The sequence below is a fragment of the Rutidosis leptorrhynchoides genome, chromosome 4, assembly GCF_046630445.1.
Source record: "Rutidosis leptorrhynchoides isolate AG116_Rl617_1_P2 chromosome 4, CSIRO_AGI_Rlap_v1, whole genome shotgun sequence".
Taxonomy (NCBI): Eukaryota; Viridiplantae; Streptophyta; class Magnoliopsida; order Asterales; family Asteraceae; genus Rutidosis; species Rutidosis leptorrhynchoides.
Window position 1 is genome coordinate 239023063 of NC_092336.1, and position 19247 is coordinate 239042309.

The 19247-nt window shown below is 33.7% G+C and overlaps 1 pseudogene; it reads left to right on the forward strand.

Annotated features, from left to right (window-relative positions):
- Positions 1–315: 315 nt before the first annotated feature.
- On the forward strand, positions 316–18816 carry LOC139841504 (protein STABILIZED1-like; annotated as a pseudogene).
- The last annotated feature ends 431 nt before the right edge of the window (positions 18817–19247 follow it).

Here is a 19247-nt window from a genome sequence, read left to right on the forward strand (position 1 = left end):
AAACCAAACCGCTTGCCAGTTTTTGCAAGCTTTGAAGGTATGAAAGCATCAGCTATTTTTCCCATAGGTTCAAAGATCTTCCAAAGGGCTTTGCTGTCAACATGATTTGGAAAGTTTGTAACAAAAAAAGAGGCTGTTATCTTCTCTAAATCGATGATGGGGTTTGATTTCTGTGATTGATTAAGGTTGCCAATCTTCCACACAAAGTTATGATTAGGTTGCATATTGAGCGATTGAGTGTCGAATTGGGGAGAAAAAAGCGTTTGGTCCCGCCGGTAGAGAAACGCCCTTCGTCGCCGGTCTTCTAGGGCTCACATGAGCATTTGGGGGTTAGGTGTTTTTGTAGCAGTTAGTGACGACTTTTATTGATGGAAACCTACCACAACAATCGAAATAAGATAAATATAATTTGTTGAAACTGCTTATCAGTTCACGGTGCACAATTAAAGTAGTAGAATCCAACTATCACTACAAGAAAAATAGGGATTTGTGACCATTTTTTAGTGACCACTTATTATTTGGTCACTAATAATACAATTTAGTTACCATCAATAGTGACGACTTTTATTGATGGTAACTAAATTGTATTATTAGTGACCAAATAATAAGTGGTCACTAAAAAATGGTCACAAATCCCTATTTTTCTTGTAGTGATAGTTGGATTCTACTACTTTAATTGTGCACCGTGAACTGATAAGCAGTTTCAACAAATTATATTTATCTTATTTCGATTGTTGTGGTAGGTTTCCAGCATAAAGTTAATGTGGTGTACTTTAGCTAGGTTTATTCTAGAATCATCAAAGATAAAATTTGCTATCGAAGTGAGTTATATATACAATAATTCTTGAAGTTAGAAAGGTAGTTTGCCAATCTCATATAACAAAGCCTGTATCAACTTTAGGATAGTAATATGAAAGGAAATATCTCTGGTGGTAACCCTAAGAAACTAACATGCTTGAACTAATTATCGAAACTTAAAGCAAGTAATGCTTTGAATCTGGTTTTAATTGCCTAAAGTTTTGGTTTTTAATTTGTTACTATTTGATTGTAGGAAATCAGAGTATTTGGATATATTGATGAAGAAGAAGATACATTTTGGATGGAAAAGGTTTGTATTCTATTTTGGTTAATTAAAAGTGTTTGTTTCTTTTATGGTCAATCATTATATCTACCAAATTGTGGTTTGTATTTGCTTCTACTACATCTATCATGTATCCATATTAGTGGATATTGTGTTGTCATGTGTGAGGACATGTCCTAATCCATCCGGACGAAGTATTACATCGCGAGGTAATTGACCTCTATATGATAAATTTTACAAACATTGCATTCGTTTTTAAAAGACAAACTTTCGTTACATCGACAGTTGACAGGCATGTAAAGCATTTCACAATATATCCAAATATAATTGACTTAATAATAATCTTGATGAACTCAACGACTCGAATGCAACATCTTTTGAAATATGTCATGAATGACTCCAAGTAATATCTCTAATATGAGCAAATGCACAGCGGAAGATTTCTTTCGTACCTGAGAATAAACATGCTTTAAAGTGTCAACCAAAAGGTTTGTGAGTTCATTAGTTTATCATAAAGAATCATTTCATAATTTTAATAGACCACAAGATTTCATACTTCCATTTCTCATAATCATACGTCCCATACATAGAGACAAAAATATCATTCATATGGATTGAACACCTGGTAACCGACATTCACAATATGCGTATAAGAATATCCCCATCATTCCGGGATCCTCCTTCGGACATGATATAATTTCGAAGTACGAAAGCATCCGGTACTTTGGATGGGGCTTGTTGGGCCCGATAGATCTATCTTTAGAGTTCGCGTCAATTAGGGTGTCTGTTCCCTAATTCTTAGATTACCAGACTTAATAAAAAGGGCATATTCGATTTCGATAATTCAACCATAGAATGTAATTTCACGTACTTGTGTCTATTTCGTAAAACAGTTATAAAAGTAGCGCATGTATTCTCAGTCCCCAAAATATATATTGCAAAAGCATTTAAAAAGGGAGTAATGAAACTCACACATATAAATATTGTAAAACAGTTAATAAAGCATTTGCATGTATTCTCAGCCCAAAAACGTAAAGAGTAAAAGGGAGCAAATGAAACTCACCTAATGTATTTTGTAGTAAAAATACATATAACGACATTGAACAAAAGTAAGGTTGGCCTCGGATTCACGAACCTATAATATTTATATATATATTAACACATATAATGGTAATCGAACAAATTATGTATAATAAGTTTATTAATTGTTATTTTAGTTATTTTTTTCATTAATAATCTGATTAGTTACATTTATTAATATTTATTGTAAAAAGTATTAATATAGTTAAGTTATATGTAGTAAATATGATTTTATATAACTAATAGTTATTCGCTAAAATAATATTGATAATAGTAGATAAAAAGTGTTTCATTCTATAATAATAATAATAATAATAATAATAATAATAATAATAATAATAATAATAATAATAATAATAATAATAATAATAATAATAATAATAATAGTTATGATAATAATAATAAAAATGATACTTTTAATAATAATGATAGAAAAATGATAATTTAAATAATACCTTGAATAATAATAATAATAATAATAATAATAATAATAATAATAATAAATACCTTACTGAAATGATAATTTTTAATATTTTTTTTTGTAATAAAAATAATAATAACATACAATATTAGTAATAATAAAACTATAATATCTATAATAACAATACTTTTACTAATAATGATGTTAATAATGATTTTACTAATAATAATACTTCTAATAATAATAATAATAATAATAATAGTGATAATATCTAATTTGGATCATGACTTAATTATAGTTTTACTCATTTTCATAATTGTATTCATAATTTATATGTATATATAATTATAATCCTTACAATAACTCTTATCATAATACTAACAATAATAATACTTATAACACCAATAATAACACAATTAATAATAATCTTAATAATAACAATAATAAAATTAATAAGAATAATACTAATAACAATAAACAATAATAAAAATTAATAATGAGAGTTATACCCTCCTAAACGTCATCGATCATAATCGTCATTCATCATCACCATCGTCCATGATCATCATGATCTTCATTATCGTCATCATCATACTCAATTCATAATCATAAAAAAAAAAATTAATAATAGTTATGATAAAATAATAATAATAATAATAATAATAATAATAATAATAATAATAATAATAATGATAAAAGGTATACCATTATCATTATCATTTCCATGTTTTATTATCATTAATAACACATACACCACGGCATCATCATCATCATCATGTCTCAGCATCATCATCATCATCTCTCGGCATCATCATCATCATCATCATCATATCTCGGTATAATCATCATCATCTCTCGGCATCATCATCCTCATCTCTCGGCATCATCATCATCATCATATCTCGGCATAATCATCATCATCTCTCGGCATCATCATCATCATCTCTCGGCATCATCATCATCATCATATCTCGGCATAATCACCATCATCTACATAAAATCACGATTTCATGGTGACCCATTACTATTCATCACCTTCAACATTATCATCGTTCATCATCCCGTATCATCATCATCATCATCATCATATTTCGGCATCATCATCATCTTTATATCTCGGCATCATCATCATCTTTATATCTCGGTATCATCATCATCATCACCTTCATTATTCGCGATCATCATCCTCACCACTGAATGATCATCATATCCCATTCATCGTCATTACGACATCATCAGTATCATTAAGCATCATGATTTCATTATTCAGATCATTATTCCACCATGAACACGAATTTTCACCATAATACTCGTTTCACTATTCATCGTCTCTTTCACCCGTCATCGCCATATACCCTGCTCCACTAACTACCATGATCATCGAATCATCAACCTCATCATCATCGTCTTCACGTGTCTTCCACCATATTAGCATATCGTAACATCCTCATAACCTTGCCATCACCATCTTCGACTTCTAATCATCATCAAACATCACGTTATTTTGTATTACTTCACAACCTTATCATACGATATCATCTTTATCATAAACACAGAACAAGTTCCGAGTAACATTAATAGTCGGGGTTGAATGAAAATGAAAGAGAAAGAAGAAGGAAAAAAAAATGGGTGTTGTGTTTAAGGTGGCGACCGGCGGTAGTTTACGGGGGTGAGGGTGACGGGTATGGTGATTTAAGGTGGTGGTGTTCTGGTGGCGGCGAGACTGGTGGTGGTGAGTCTGGTGGCTGCGAGTGCCTCTCTCCCTCTCATACGATATACAGGTAAATATATTACCTACATATAGATATAGAAGATATATATTATGTATAATATAATATTTAATATTAATATTAATATTAATAATAATAATAAAAAAAACATAAAACACTAACAAGTGAATGATTGAAGTAACATACAGTGTGCATAACAGTTTCCTTCTGCCGACAATTGATCTAGGATAGGTATATCGTGTTCATTGCTAAACAGTTAACGGACAAAAGTGTTCCTAAAAATCTCAAATTTTTAGATTAAACATATTTAATTATTTCACTCATTACCTGTTTGAAACCTGATCAAAAAGGGTCAAAAATTATTTATTTTCTGTTCCGATCTAGATGTACGGAGTACTAATATTTAAACTTAAAAAGGTAAAAATACTTTTAACAAATATAAAATCTTCGTAATTGATTTACAGTTCAACTTTTATTTTAATCCATCATAAACTTATATTAAATCTATATGAACGCTAACGAAATATCAACCGAGTATTACTGACGTTTACTAATTAAGCTCGAAATCATTTATATTCCCTTTATATATAAACAGTTTTTTTTTTAAATAGCAAAGTTAATTACTAAAACAAATATATTATATGTTTTTAAACAAATAAATTTAATATAACTTAATATATTTACAAGTAATATTTATATACATATTTATATATATCTATATATTCTGTAGTTTCCATTAATCGCCTTTTTATTTTATTTATTTTACAACATAGATCCTGATAATCATATTATATAATATTCTAAATTATTTTTCAAATTATAAATACCTATATAAATATCTATGTTATTTATTTACAAATAGTTGTTCGTGAATCGTCGGGAATGGTCGAAAGTCAAACGACTATATGAAACAGTTTTGAAATATTTGTGACTCAACATTACAAACTTTGCTTATCGTGTCAGAATCATATAAAGATGAAGTTTAAATTTGATCGGAAATTCCCGGGTCATCACATCATGGGTAGTAGGTTATATCAGTAATAGTATTGCTTTTTGTTAATGTTTTTTTTTTCCTGTTTTCATTAGGAAGTTAAATCTATGATGTTAGACATACTCATTGATATTAGTGTTAGTATTGGTTTTTGTTAGTATATTTTGGTTTGATCTAACAACAAAAAACATGTGTATTTAGTGTTAGTGAGTTTTGTTAGTGTAGAATGAGTTATATGTGATAATTTTGACCCATTTACTAATCTTACATGTGCAAATACTATGATAGAGATTTGAGATTTGGATCAATTTACCTTTTGTTATGGTAATAGTTAAAATAGTTTTGCTGTAGATATGGTTGGCAAATTTAGTTGATACAACATGAAGATGTACATAGTTTGATTAGAAATGAGAAATATATGGTTTAAATGTAGAAGATTTGTAGAAAATGATGAAAAATGGAATGAAGAGTGAAGACTGAAGTTATTTTTTAATGCAGTTTTAATTGCTATCTGTTTTCTTACTTTATTTGTGCTACGCTACGTTTTTTTGCTTTTGCGATTAGAAATAGTAATGGTTAATTGCGTTCGCATTTAAGATGGTCATCACATCCCTTCATACTGTATATACTTGAAAGTTTATCTGTACCAAAAAAGGTCTTATTTGACATTCTTACCATGTTATGAATGTATTATTATAAATATAAATATTTAAATTCAGTTAATTTTACGAAATGAGTATTAAATATGTTAAATTACAATGCAAATTTAGAATAATATGGAATTAGTAAATGTATATGGGTAAAATATCTAGATATTAATATGTATATGAAAAATATCTAGATATTAAAATGTAAAGAAAAATCTAGATATTTATATGTGTAAGAAATATCTAGGTATTTATATGTATAAAAATATCTAGATATTTATATATCCATGGAAATATCTAGTTTCTAGAAACTTCCATGGAGTAGTATAAATATAGGTGGTGGGTTCATTTGTGTAAGGTGTGAGAGTTGTGAGGAAGTTGTGAAAAGAGTGAGTTGAGAAGTAGAGAAGAAGTAAGAAGTGAGAAGAGTGTGAGTAGAGAAGAAAAGCTTGTAAGTAAGTAATATTGTAATTGTATTTTGTATTAATAAAAGTGTTCTTTGTTAAGTTTACCGGTTAAGCCTTAGTTTGTGTTTAAGTTCTTAGTGCACTTGTGTTGTTCTTATTATATGGTCGGCTCCGCCGCCTAAGTGATACATGGTCGGTTATACCGCCTAAATGATATATGGTCGACACTGTCTCCTAAGTACTATCGTGCACTAAGAATTCATAAAATTAAAGGCTAATCAACGCCAAAGTGTTGGTGTTGTGAGTCTTGTATAGTCTAGATCCTCTATAGTGGGTGTGTTGGGCTCGTCGAAGCTTCCAACAAAATATTAGTCGGTTTTCATCAATCTTTTTCATCAAATCTCTATTTGCAGGGGCTGAAAGCCAAAGCGAAGAAGCCACTATCGTAGCTGCTTCTTATCATTATACAATGTCGGGACTGTCTTTGTTATATGTGGTCGTGTTTTGATGTCTCAAAACTTGCAAATAGTACTATTGTGGTTAAGGAGACAAAATCTTTGTAATCTTCTCAAGTATATATTAAACGAGAAGGTATCCAGACACGTGATTCGTACGACCTCGACTTAGTATGTACAAACTGCATTCATATCATTTTTCCAATTAAGATTTGCAAGTTGATAAGAATATATGGATGAAAAGGTATTGGTTTGAACTTCTCATTATATATTTTAATATATATACAGAATTATAAACACATTTCATATTAAATGAATATAGAAATCATCCTTCTCATTTTCGACTTACTATTATAATCTGCATTCATATCATTTTTCCACCAGATATGTAAAATTATGAAGGATGATAACATAGCCCTAAAGATCTTAAATATTTAAATTATTTTTTAACAAAACCCGTGATTTCACGGGTCTTATAACTAGTTGCTTTATTATATATATATATATATATATATATATATATATATATATATATATATATATATATATATATATATATATATATATATATATATATATATATATATATATGGGCAGGATCAATGGGGAAGTAACCAATCGGGGGGAAGCGGGGGGAAGCAAATTTTTTTGTTTCGTTTTTTTGAAATTTTTTTTTCCGGCATCAAGATCACACGAAAATATGAACATTTAGAAGAGACACTTCGTGATGAATGTTATTATTTAGACGGGAAAACGATCGACAAAAATAATATTCAAGATAATATTGTTCGTGAAGAATATGAACGTTTTTTTTTTCCATGTTTTGTGAAGTAAAATTTAGCCCGATTTAGAGTTTAGGGTTTAGGGATTAGGGTTTAGGGTTTGGTGTTTTGGGTTTATTCCATAAACCCAAAACACCAAACCCTAAACCCTAAACCCTAAACCCTAAACTCTAAACCGTTCGTGTTAAAAACTCAATCTAAATCCTAAATCTAAACCCTAAACCCTAAATTTCTAAACCCTAATATCTAAACCCTATAAACCATAATATCTAAACCCTAATATCTAAACCCCAATAGCTAAAACCTCAAAATACGCTCGAAAAACACGATAATTGTTATATATTACTTCTTCGAGCGTTTTCCCGCCAAAATAAAAACATTTATCACAAAGTGTCTCTATTAAATGTTCATATTTTCATCTCATCTATAATGTTCGTGAACAAAATTTTTTCAAAAAACGAAAAAAAAAAAAAATTTTGCTTCCCCCCTTGCCCCCGAATTGTTACTTCCCTCTTGATCCTATATATATATATATATATATATATATATATATATATATATATATATATATATATATATATATATAGTTTTTATTAAAATGCTAAAATGATGATTTCATTATTAGGTTAATTCCTTAGTTAAGAAAAAAATCAAAAATTAAACGAAAAAAATCTAGATCACTTAGATGATGTCATTAATCCTAAATATTTTATAATTAAAAAAAATTATATTTATAGTAACTAACTTGATGATATCATTAAAATAATTAATTATTTTAAATAAAATTATTAACATATTAATTGTATAATATATGAAACATTATGTAAAACTTTATGATATAATACCCTCACGACCATATGTACAATATTTGAAGCAATATCTACAACTTTATAATAAAACACCCCCATGACCATATGTACAATATTTGAAACATTATATACAACTTTATGATAAAACACTCCATGAACACATGTACAAACTTTAAAGCATATTGTACAGCCTTCATATAATAATTGTATTTTAGTTTTCTAAAAATAAAATTAAAGAGACATTTTTTATTACTAATAATTATTATTATAAATATAAATACTCAATTGTAGAGCAAACTTTATTATTATTATTATTATTATTATTATATTATTATTATTCAAAACTAGGTCATCTTTACAGGTTACATATGTATGCGAAATACATGTCTTAATAAAAATGTTGTAATGTAGCTTTTATGACAAAAAAGTAATAATTGTGATGAAAATTGGAACAAGGTGGTGAGAGAATATATGTAGTTCATTTATTCTGACCAAATTTCTTAGTCGGAATATGTGGATCCACGGGTTATTAAACTAAATGACTTTATCATTTACATTCACTTAATATCTAAAACATATCATTAAACTGTTTCGTTTAAACAAACCCGTAATTTCACGGGTCATTTCACTAGTATATATATATATATATATATATATATATATATATATATGTCCTTGTCACACACGTAAAAACACCGACTTACAAAGTCGGGGATATAATTTCCATCTCCGCCCTCAAATAGTACCGCAACACTTTCTTCCACTTTTCGATCAATATTAGATTAACAGGATCTCCGGTTAAGAATATTGTAATCGACATTCTAGGGTTACACATACACACAATTGTTGTAAGTTTTTTCATCTACAGTTACAAATATCTAAATAATCTTTTATTTTAATATAATCTAGGGATTCATTTATCGATATCGACATATCGTTTATTCACACAACATTTGAGCCCTAGTTTTTTTTTCTTCGTATTATTAAGAATCATGCAAGCTCTCGTTGCACCGAAAAATCGATTGGAGTTTTTCAACACCAGGCCTCCACCGAATTATGTAGCGGGTTTAGGTCGTGGTGCAATCGGTTTCACCACTCGTTCCTGTTAAAATACAATGCAAATTTGGTATTAGTAGATATATATATATGTAAAATATCTAGATATTAATATGTATAAGAAAATATCTAGAATTTAGAATATGGTAGGAAAAATCTAGAAATATTTGATAGGAAAAATCTAGATATTTGTATGTATAGAAAATATCTAGATATTTATCCATGAAAATATCCAGTTTCTAGAATGTTCCATGGGATAGTATAAATATGGGTGATGAGTAGTTCATTTGTTTAAGTTGTGAGAGTGAAATAAGAAGTGAGTTGTGAAGAAGAGAAGAAGAGTGTGAGTTAGCGAAAGCAGAGAAGAGAAAGTTTGTAAGTAATATTGTAATTGTAATTTAATATAAGTGTTTTTGTTAAGTTTCCCGATCAAGCCTTAGTTTGTGTTTAAGTTCTTAGTGCACTTTTGTTGTTCTTATTATATGGTCGGCTCTGTCGCCTAAGTAATACATGGTCGGTTATACCGCCTAAAGATATATGGTCGACACTGTCGCCTAAGTACATTGTGCACTAAGGATTTATAAAATTAAAGGCTAACCAACGTCAAAGTGTTGGTGTAGTGAGTCTAGTATAGTCTAGGTCCTCTATAGTGAGTGTGTTGGGCTCGTCGAAGCTTCCAACAATTGGTATCAGAGCGGATCGTTCGGGACCATCTCTAGTGGAGGAAATCATCGGTAAACGTTGGACGTTTACATTGACTTGTTTTCACCAAGGCTCTAAGGGAGATTCTGTCGGAGCACAGTTAGGAACTGTGAAAGCTCATCGGTCAGGGACCAAGCTTATTAGACGTTGGACGTCATGATGGCAGATCTTGCAAGTACGAGCAGTGGAATCAAGAGTCTCAATAACCACAACTATGGTTATTGGCGGACTTGTATAGAATCCTACTTACAAGGACAGGATTTATGGGAAATAGTTGCTGGCAGTGACACAACGCCTCCTACGAAAGAAAATGCCGAAGCCTTGAGAAAATGGAACATCAAGGCTGGGAAGGCTTTATTTATACTGAAGACTACAATCGAAGAGGATCTATTGGAGCACATTCGTGATGAGAAAACACCAAAGGCAGCTTGAGAAACTTTTGAAAAATTATTTTCAAAGAAGAATGAAGCACGCCTCCAGCTCTTGAAAAATGAGCTCGCAGGTATCTCACAAGGAAGTCTGTCTATTTCTCAGTATTTCTCCAAGGTGAAATCTATCTACCGTGAGATATCTCAACTTGCTCCTGAAGAGAAAGTGAGTGAAGCAAGGATGAAGAGAATTATCATCCACGGCCTAAGATCCGAATATAATGGATTTATAGCCGCTGTGAGAGGATGGCCTACTCAACCATCATTAATAGAGCTGGAGAATTTATTGGCTAACCAAGAGGCATTAGCCAAGCAAATGAATGAAGTGAGCATAAAAGGCAAAGAAGAAGCACTCTTCACCAATAAGAAGAAAACTATGTCTCGAAGACAAGAAGTGACGAAAGAAAGACATACATATGGAGGCAAAAGTCATCTAAAACCAAAAAGCAATGCTTCAGGGGGAGCTCAACAAGGAAGAAGAGATCATCGCCAACAATACGGGGAAAATGATAAGAGAAAGGATGGTGAATGCTTCAATTGTGGCAATAAGGGTCATTTTGCTCGAGATTGTAGATTCCCCAGAAGGCGAACTTTCGAAGGAAATGTGACCGCCGCAAGAGATGAGAAGAAAGAGGTCACATTTGAAGAATCCATTAATGAGGAAACATGGGATGCAGAAGCTGGACTCTCTGTTGAAGCTGACATAGATGATCAAGCTCTTACAACAACTTTAAAGTCAAAAATAAACTACAAAGATGATTGGATCATCGATTCTGGGTGCTCAAATCATATGACCAACGATGGGACAAATCTGCAAGAAATGGAGGATTACAAAGGAAAGAGAGTTGTGTTGACAGCCAACAATTCAAGGTTGTCTATTTCTCACATTGAAAAGACAATAATTCCAAATGAAGGCGACTCTCAAAAGCTCCAACTCGAGAAGGTGTATCTTGTCCCTGGTCTAAAGAAGAATTTACTGTCAGTACCACAATTAACAGCAGAAGGGAACTATGTGCTCTTTGGACCAGAAGATGTGTCCGTATTCAAGAGAGTGAAGGTGGTTGGCAATCCAATTATGCAAGGAAGAAGAGTATAGTCGGTCTATGTACTAGCTGCTAAAACAGCATATGTAGACAAGACTCGAAAGAATGAGACGGCTGATCTGTGGCATGAACGTCTTGGGCATGTGGGATACAATAAGTTAAAGGAGATGATGGTGAAACGCATAGTAAATGGGCTTCCTCAAATTGATATCCGAACAGATACAATTTGTGCTGGATGTCAATTTGGTAAAGCTCACCAATTGCCATTCAAGGGGTCAGCACATCAGTCCAAGACACCACTAGAGCTCATACACTCAGATGTCTTTGGCCCAGTGAAACAAACATCACTTGGAGGAATGAAATATATGGTGACATTCATTGATGACTTCTCAAGATATGTGTGGGTTTACTTTATGAAGGAGAAGTCGGAGACTTTTCTGAAGTTTAAAGAGTTCAAGAAGAAGGTAGAAAGTGAGCTCAATACTAAGATCCGGTGCTTACGCACAGATAATGGAAGAAAATATTTATCGACTGAGTTCAATATCTATCTTGAGAAGCACAAGATCAAAAGGCAATTAACTTGCCCCAATACTCCACAACAGAATGGAGTGGCAGAACGCAAGAATCGTCATCTTGCTGAAACTTGTCGAAGTATGCTTCATGGTAAGAATGTACCAGGAAGATTTTGGGCCGAATGTATGAGGACGGCATCATACGTGATTAATAGGCTTCCACAAACCAAGTTGGGGTATATTTCACCATATTAAAAATTATGGAAGATCAAGCCAACCGTCAACCAATCCAAGGTTTTTGGATGTGTATGCTACGTCTTCGTGCCAGATCATCTAAGAAGCAAATTTGATAAAAAGGCAATTCGGTGCATTTTTGTGGGTTATGATGAATCAAGAAAAGGATGGAGATGTTGTGATCCAAATACCGGAAAGTGTCATACTTCAAGAAATGTGGTATTTGATGAAGCTTCTTCATGGTGGTCACCTCAAAAGATAGAGCTTCCAGAATCTCATGGATTAGAAGAAGGTCCAGAAGAAAAAGAAGAGCCTAAAGAGCAGATATTGGATCCAATAAAAGAAGGAGAAGGGTCGTACTCTAAGGAAAAGAGTCCATGAAAAACTGGTGTACATCAATCTATATCCGAGGAGGTTCGTCCAAGCCAAAAGGAAGTCGAGGAGCATGCACAAGAATTAAGGAGATCAACAAGACCGAGACAACCTAATCCAAGGTATGCCAATGCTGCTCATGTAGATGAATCAATACCTATTGAGCCTTTTACTTATGAAGAAGCAGCACAAAGTCAAGAATGGCAGAAAGCGATGGAAGAAGAAATTAATGCACTAAAAGAAAACCAGACATGGAGTTTAGTTCCAAAGCCAAAAGTTGTAAAACCAATATCTTGTAAATGGGTTTACAAGGTGAAGACTCGATCAGATGGCTCCATTGAAAAGTATAAAGCTCGACTTGTTGCTCGAGGTTTTTCTCAACAATATGGGCTGGATTATGAAGAAACATTTAGTCCGGTGGCAAAGATCACAACAATTCGAGCTCTACTAGCTTTAGCCGCTAGCAAATATTGGAAGCTGTGGCAGATGGATGTCAAGAACGCTTTCTTACATGGAGAACTTGACAAAGACATTTATATGGATCAACCAAGAGGCTTTGAGAACAAAATCCATCCCGAGCATGTCTGCAAATTAAAGAAAGCACTATACGGCTTGAAGCAGGCTCCAAGAGCTTGGTACGGGAAGATTGGCGAGTTCTTGGTACAAAGTAGTTTCACAGTTGCTCCTTCAGATTCTAGTTTATTTGTGAAACAAGATCAAGAAAAACTAGCCATAGTGCTAGTATATGTGGATGACTTAATCATCACGGGAGATCACTATGAGGAGATCTAAAGAACAAGAGAGAATCTGTCTATCAGATTTCATATGAAGGAGCTTGGAGAACTCAAAACATTTTCTTAGACTCGAAATAGAGCAGAAAAGAGAAGAATTATTTCTGGGACAACAGAAATATGCGCGAGATCTTTTACAAAAGTACGGAATGCTTAATTGCAAACCTATCTCGACTCCGATGGATCCGAATACAAAACTACGAGCAGATGAAGGAAAAAGTCTTCAAGATATTACCATGTATCGAAAGATGGTCGGAAGTCTTATTTATCTCACACTAAGCCGGCCAGACATATGTTATGCAGTTGGAGTGGTTAGTCGATACATGAGCAATCCGAAGAAGCCTCACCTTGATGCTGTACGACGCATCTTAAGGTATGTTAAAGGCACTATTAACTTTGGTATTTTATACAAGAAAACAAAAGAATGTTACGTGACTGGATATTGTGACGCCGATTACGCTGGAGACTATGATACACGACGGTCAACAACTGGATACATGTTTAGTCTTGGATCAGGAGTAATATCATGGTGCAGCAAGAGACAACCAACAGTATCCTTGTCAAGCACTGAAGCAGAATATCGATCGACATCATCAGTAACACAAGAAATTACATGGTTGAAATAACTAATGGAAGATCTTCATCAATCAACAGATTATCAAGTAAGTCTTCTTTGCGATAACCTATCAGCAATACGACTAGCAGAGAATCCAGTCTTTCATGCAAGAACAAAACATATAGAAGTGCACTATCATTATGTTCGCGAGAAGGTCCTTGAAGGGAAAATCAAGATGATGCCAACAAAGACAGATGAACAGGTTGCAGATATATTCACCAAGAGCCTAAGTAAACCGAAGTTTACAAAATTCAGAGAAGCACTTGGAATGATCTGCAAGACATCGCTGGAAGAAAATTTGCATTGAGGGGGAGTGTTACAATACAATGCAAATTTGGTATTAGTAGATGTATATATGTAAAATATCTAGATATTAATATGTATAAGAAAATATCTAGAATTTAGAATATGGTAGGAAAAATCTAGAAATATTTGATAGGAAAAATCTAGATATTTGTATGTATAGAAAATATCTAGATATTTATCCATGGAAATATCTAGTTTCTAGAATGTTCCATGGGATAGTATAAATATGGGTGATGAGTAGTTCATTTGTGTAAGTTGTGAGAGTGAAATAAGAAGTGAGTTGTGAAGAAGAGAAGAAGAGTGTGAGTTAGCGAAAGTAGTGAAGAGAAAGCTTGTAAGTAATATTGTAATTGTAATTTAATATAAGTGTTTTTGTTAAGTTTCCCGATCAAGCCTTAGTTTGTGTTTAAGTTCTTAGTGCACTTTTGTTGTTCTTATTATATGGTCGGCTCTGCCGCCTAAGTAATACATGGTCGGTTATACCGCCTAAAGATATATGGTCGACACTGTCGCCTAAGTACATTGTGCACTAAGGATTTATAAAATTAAAGGCTAACCAACGTCAAAGTGTTGGTGTAGTGAGTCTAGTATAGTCTAGGTCATCTATAGTGGGTGTGTTGGGCTCGTCGAAGCTTCCAACAGTTCCGATATCGGTCCTGCCTGTGCAGCCCCTTACCGGTCCGCAGCACCTGTTGGGGCTGCAGGTCCGTCCGGAGTCGGCCGTGGTCAATGGAAGGGTCCTGGTGAGGAGGAAAAAGAGGAGGAGGCCGAGGATAAGGGATATAATGAGAATCAGATGTTTGATGAGCTTGAAGGTAATGATGTTGCTTTGTTTGCTTCGGCTGAATACGTTGAGGAAGATAAAGAAGCTGATGTTGTGTGGGATGAAATCGATAAAACGATGGATTCGAGAAGGAAAGATAAGAGGGAGGGTAAGTTGAAAGAGGACATTGAAAAGTATCGTGCTTCTAATCTGAAAATTACTGAACAGTTTGTTGATCTTAAGAGAAAATTAGTGACATTGTCTTATGATGAATGGGATAGTATTCCTGAAATTGGGGAATATTCTTCGAGAAATAAAAAGAAGAGATTCGAAAGTTATGTGCCCGTACCCGATACTTTACTTGATAAAGCTAGGCAAGAGAAAGAGCTTGTTACTGCGTTTGATCCGAGAAGTAGAGCTGTTGGTGGGACCGAGACGCCTTATTTTCGAACACCTGATTTGACTGCTGTTGGTGAGGGTAGAGGAATGGTTTTGTGTTTGAAGTTGGATAGGCTTTCGGATTCTGTTTCGGGTTTGACTAATGTTGATCCGAAAGGTTATTTAACTAATTTACAGAGTAAAAAGATTACTACTGATGATGAGAAGAAACATAGATTGTTGTTGAATTCGTATACTAAAACGAACCCGAAAGATCCACTGGGTTGGATTGCTGCTGCGAGATTAGAGGAAGTTTCGGGGAAGATTCAGGAAGCAAGAGGTTATATTGAGAGAGGTTGTGTGGAATGCGCGAAGAACGAAGATGTGTGGATTGAGGCATGTCGATTATCGAAACCCGATTTAGCAAAAGGTGTGATTGCTAGAGGTGTTAAAGCAAATCCAAATTCAGTAACACTTTGGATGCAAGCTGCAAATTTGGAACATGATAATGTTACTAAAAGTGAAGTTTTGAGAAAAGGTCTTGAAAATATACCCGATTCAGTGAGGTTATGGAATGCAGTTGTTGAAGTTGCTAATGAAGATGATGTTAAGACGTTGCTTAAGAGAGCCGTCGAGTGTTGCCCATTGCATGTCGAGTTGTGGCTCAAATTGGCTCGATTACAGAAGTCGTATGATGCTGCAAAAAACGTGCTGAACAAGGCACGTGAAAAGCTTCCTAAAGAACCGGTTATTTATATTGCAGAAGCCAAACTGGAAGAAGCTAATGGGAATATGAATATGGTTGGGAAGATGATAGAAAAGGGTATTCGGGCTTTAAAGAAAGAACATGTGGAAATTGATCGAGAAGCTTGGATTAAGGACGCAGAAGATGCTGAACGATCGGGGTCTGTGGTGACGTGTAATGCGATTATTAGTAACACGATTGGGATTGGAGTTGAAGAGGAAGATCGTAAAGCGACTTGGGTTGCTGATGCAGAAGAATGTAAAAAAAGGGGTTCGATTGAAACTGCTAGAGCAATTTATAGTCATGCACTTGATGTATTTTTAAGTAAAAAAGAGTATATGGATTAAGGCAGCTCAACTTGAGAAAGCTCATGGGACCCGCGAGTCTCTTGATGCTTTACTTTGTAAAGCTATTATGTATACACCGCAAGCTGAAGTTTTATGGTTAATGGGAGCTAAAGAAAAGTGGCTTGCTGGTGATGTACAAACAGCAAGGAAAATTTTACAAGAAGCGTATGTTACAATTCCAGATTCTGAAGAGATTTGGCTTGCTGCGTTTAAGCTTGAATTTGAGAACAATGAGCCCGAACGGGCCCGCATGCTTCTTGCTAAAGCCCGTGAAAAAAGTGGAACAGAGAGAGTTTGGATGAAGTCTGCAATCGTTGAACGAGAACTTAAGAATGTTGCAGAAGAAAGACGATTGCTTGACGAGGGGTTGAGATTGTTCCTTTCTTTTTTTAAGTTGTGGTTGATGCTGGGTCAGCTTGAAGAAAGGTTAGGTCGTTTAGCTCAAGCGAAAGAGGCATACGAATCGGGTTTAAAAAAGTGTCCAAGTTCAACTCCTCTTTGGCTTTCACTTGCGAATCTTGAAGAAAGATTGAGTGGGTTAGGTAAAATTCGAGCTGTGCTCACAATGGCTCGAAAGAGGAACCCGAAGAACCCTGAACTATGGCTGGCTGCGGTTCGTGCAGAGTCGAGACATGGATCTAAAAGGGAAGCTGAGAATTTGACGGCAAAGGCGTTACAAGAGTGTCCTAATAGTGGTATATTATGGGCCGCTTCAATTGAGATGGCTCCAAGACCACAAAGGAAAACTAAAAGTTGTGATGCTTACAAAAAGTGTGCACGTGATCCACATGTATTTGCTGCTATTGGGAAGTTGTTTTGGCATGATCGAAAGGTGGATATAGCACGAACTTGGCTTAACCGGGCGGTTAATCTTGCACCAGATGTTGGTGACTTTTGGGGTTTGCTTTATAAATTTGAGTTGCAATATGGAACTAAGGATCAGCAGGATGAGGTTTTGAGGGGATGTGTTGCTGCAGAACCGAAACATGGTGACAGGTGGCAGCCCATATCGAAGGCTATAGAAAATTCCCATCAGCCCGTTGAAGCCATTTTGAATAAATTGGTAGTTGCATTTGGTAAAGAATAGAAAGCTGCTGAAGAAAACAAGCATTAGTGATCTATATCTCGACCCTGTTCTAGTTGGTCCTCTCTTTTTATAATTTGGGTACGTATTTTAAATGTTATGTAAGTATATTTCCATATGCATATGTTGAATGTTCTGTGTTTTATTAATAAATTGACATGTTAAATTTCAATAAGTTACTTATCTATGTGGTAGGGGATGGTTATATGTAATGATCATGCACAATTGATAGCAAATATCTATGCATACATAGCTGATGTAATCATGGTGCAGATCAGGAATGTGTTCGCATACTTGTGATGAGCTGCAAGATTGTGACATTTAATCTGAAGAAGTACTCGAATCATGTGGATTAATTTAATCTCTCTTGCATGATTGATATATAAGGTCAGTTGTTAGTTGTTACCAGTTCATGTGTATTTAATGATATGCAAAATAGGACAATTTGTTATAGAGAGTTAGATATTTAAACAAAATCACGACAGTGGACCATCACTAAAAAGCATACCAAAGCGCAAGTACGTGTTTAATTGACGATTGAGATAACTTTGTAAGTATTGTTTCCCTCTTTTTTGGTTGGTTAAAGTGTTGTTGCCTTTTCTATTGCTATCGTCGTTTCAGCTAAACCCGTACTATACTAATCGTTTCTTTTCCAAACCCTAAATCTACAGCACATCTCATCTTGGTATTTCCTATTTCTCTTAAAATTACAGTTTCAGTTAAAGCTTCTATCTTTAATTTAATCTTTGTATTATACATAAAGAATTTTGATTTTTAAGAGTTTAGTTTCGTATTCGTGTATTTTGGAGAATGCTTCCGGAGTATATGGGTTATGGGTTCATCCACTGTGAGTTCATGTGTTACTTACCATTTATTTTAAATGTTATTAAATGAATTATTTGATGTCTACATTGGTATATACCTTTGCTATATGTATGTATCTGCAGAATCAGATTGTTTTTACAATTTATGATGCTGATGGATTATATATTAAATTGTTTTGTTTCAATAGAAGATTGGTTTATAATTGATTTCTTGCGCCATTGTTTATAGGTTGTTGTTGCAGGTGTTATTCACTTGGTTTTTGCTTTCTTCTTCCAGCTGCTGAACAGGTTATTGTTGCATTGTCCTTACCTTGCTGTTTTTAACTTTACATATATTTTTTTAATGTTGTTGTTGAGTATTGTTGTTGTTGTTGTTGTTGCTGATTATGGGTTTTGCAATGCCTTATGCATTCGTTGAGGATACATATGGCAGTATTTCCTTTTCAAAATTTTCCTCCCATTTGTAGTTATATACCATTGTACTGAGAAACAATTCTATATAACTTAATATAGAATTTGTTTGTAAGCACAATACATAATAAAAAGTGGCAAAAAAAGAAATGCCATTAGCCAATTAGTGTCTGCTGCCACTCTTAGTACTTGTGTTCAGTGGCGGATGCAGGATTTTTATTTCACCGGGGGC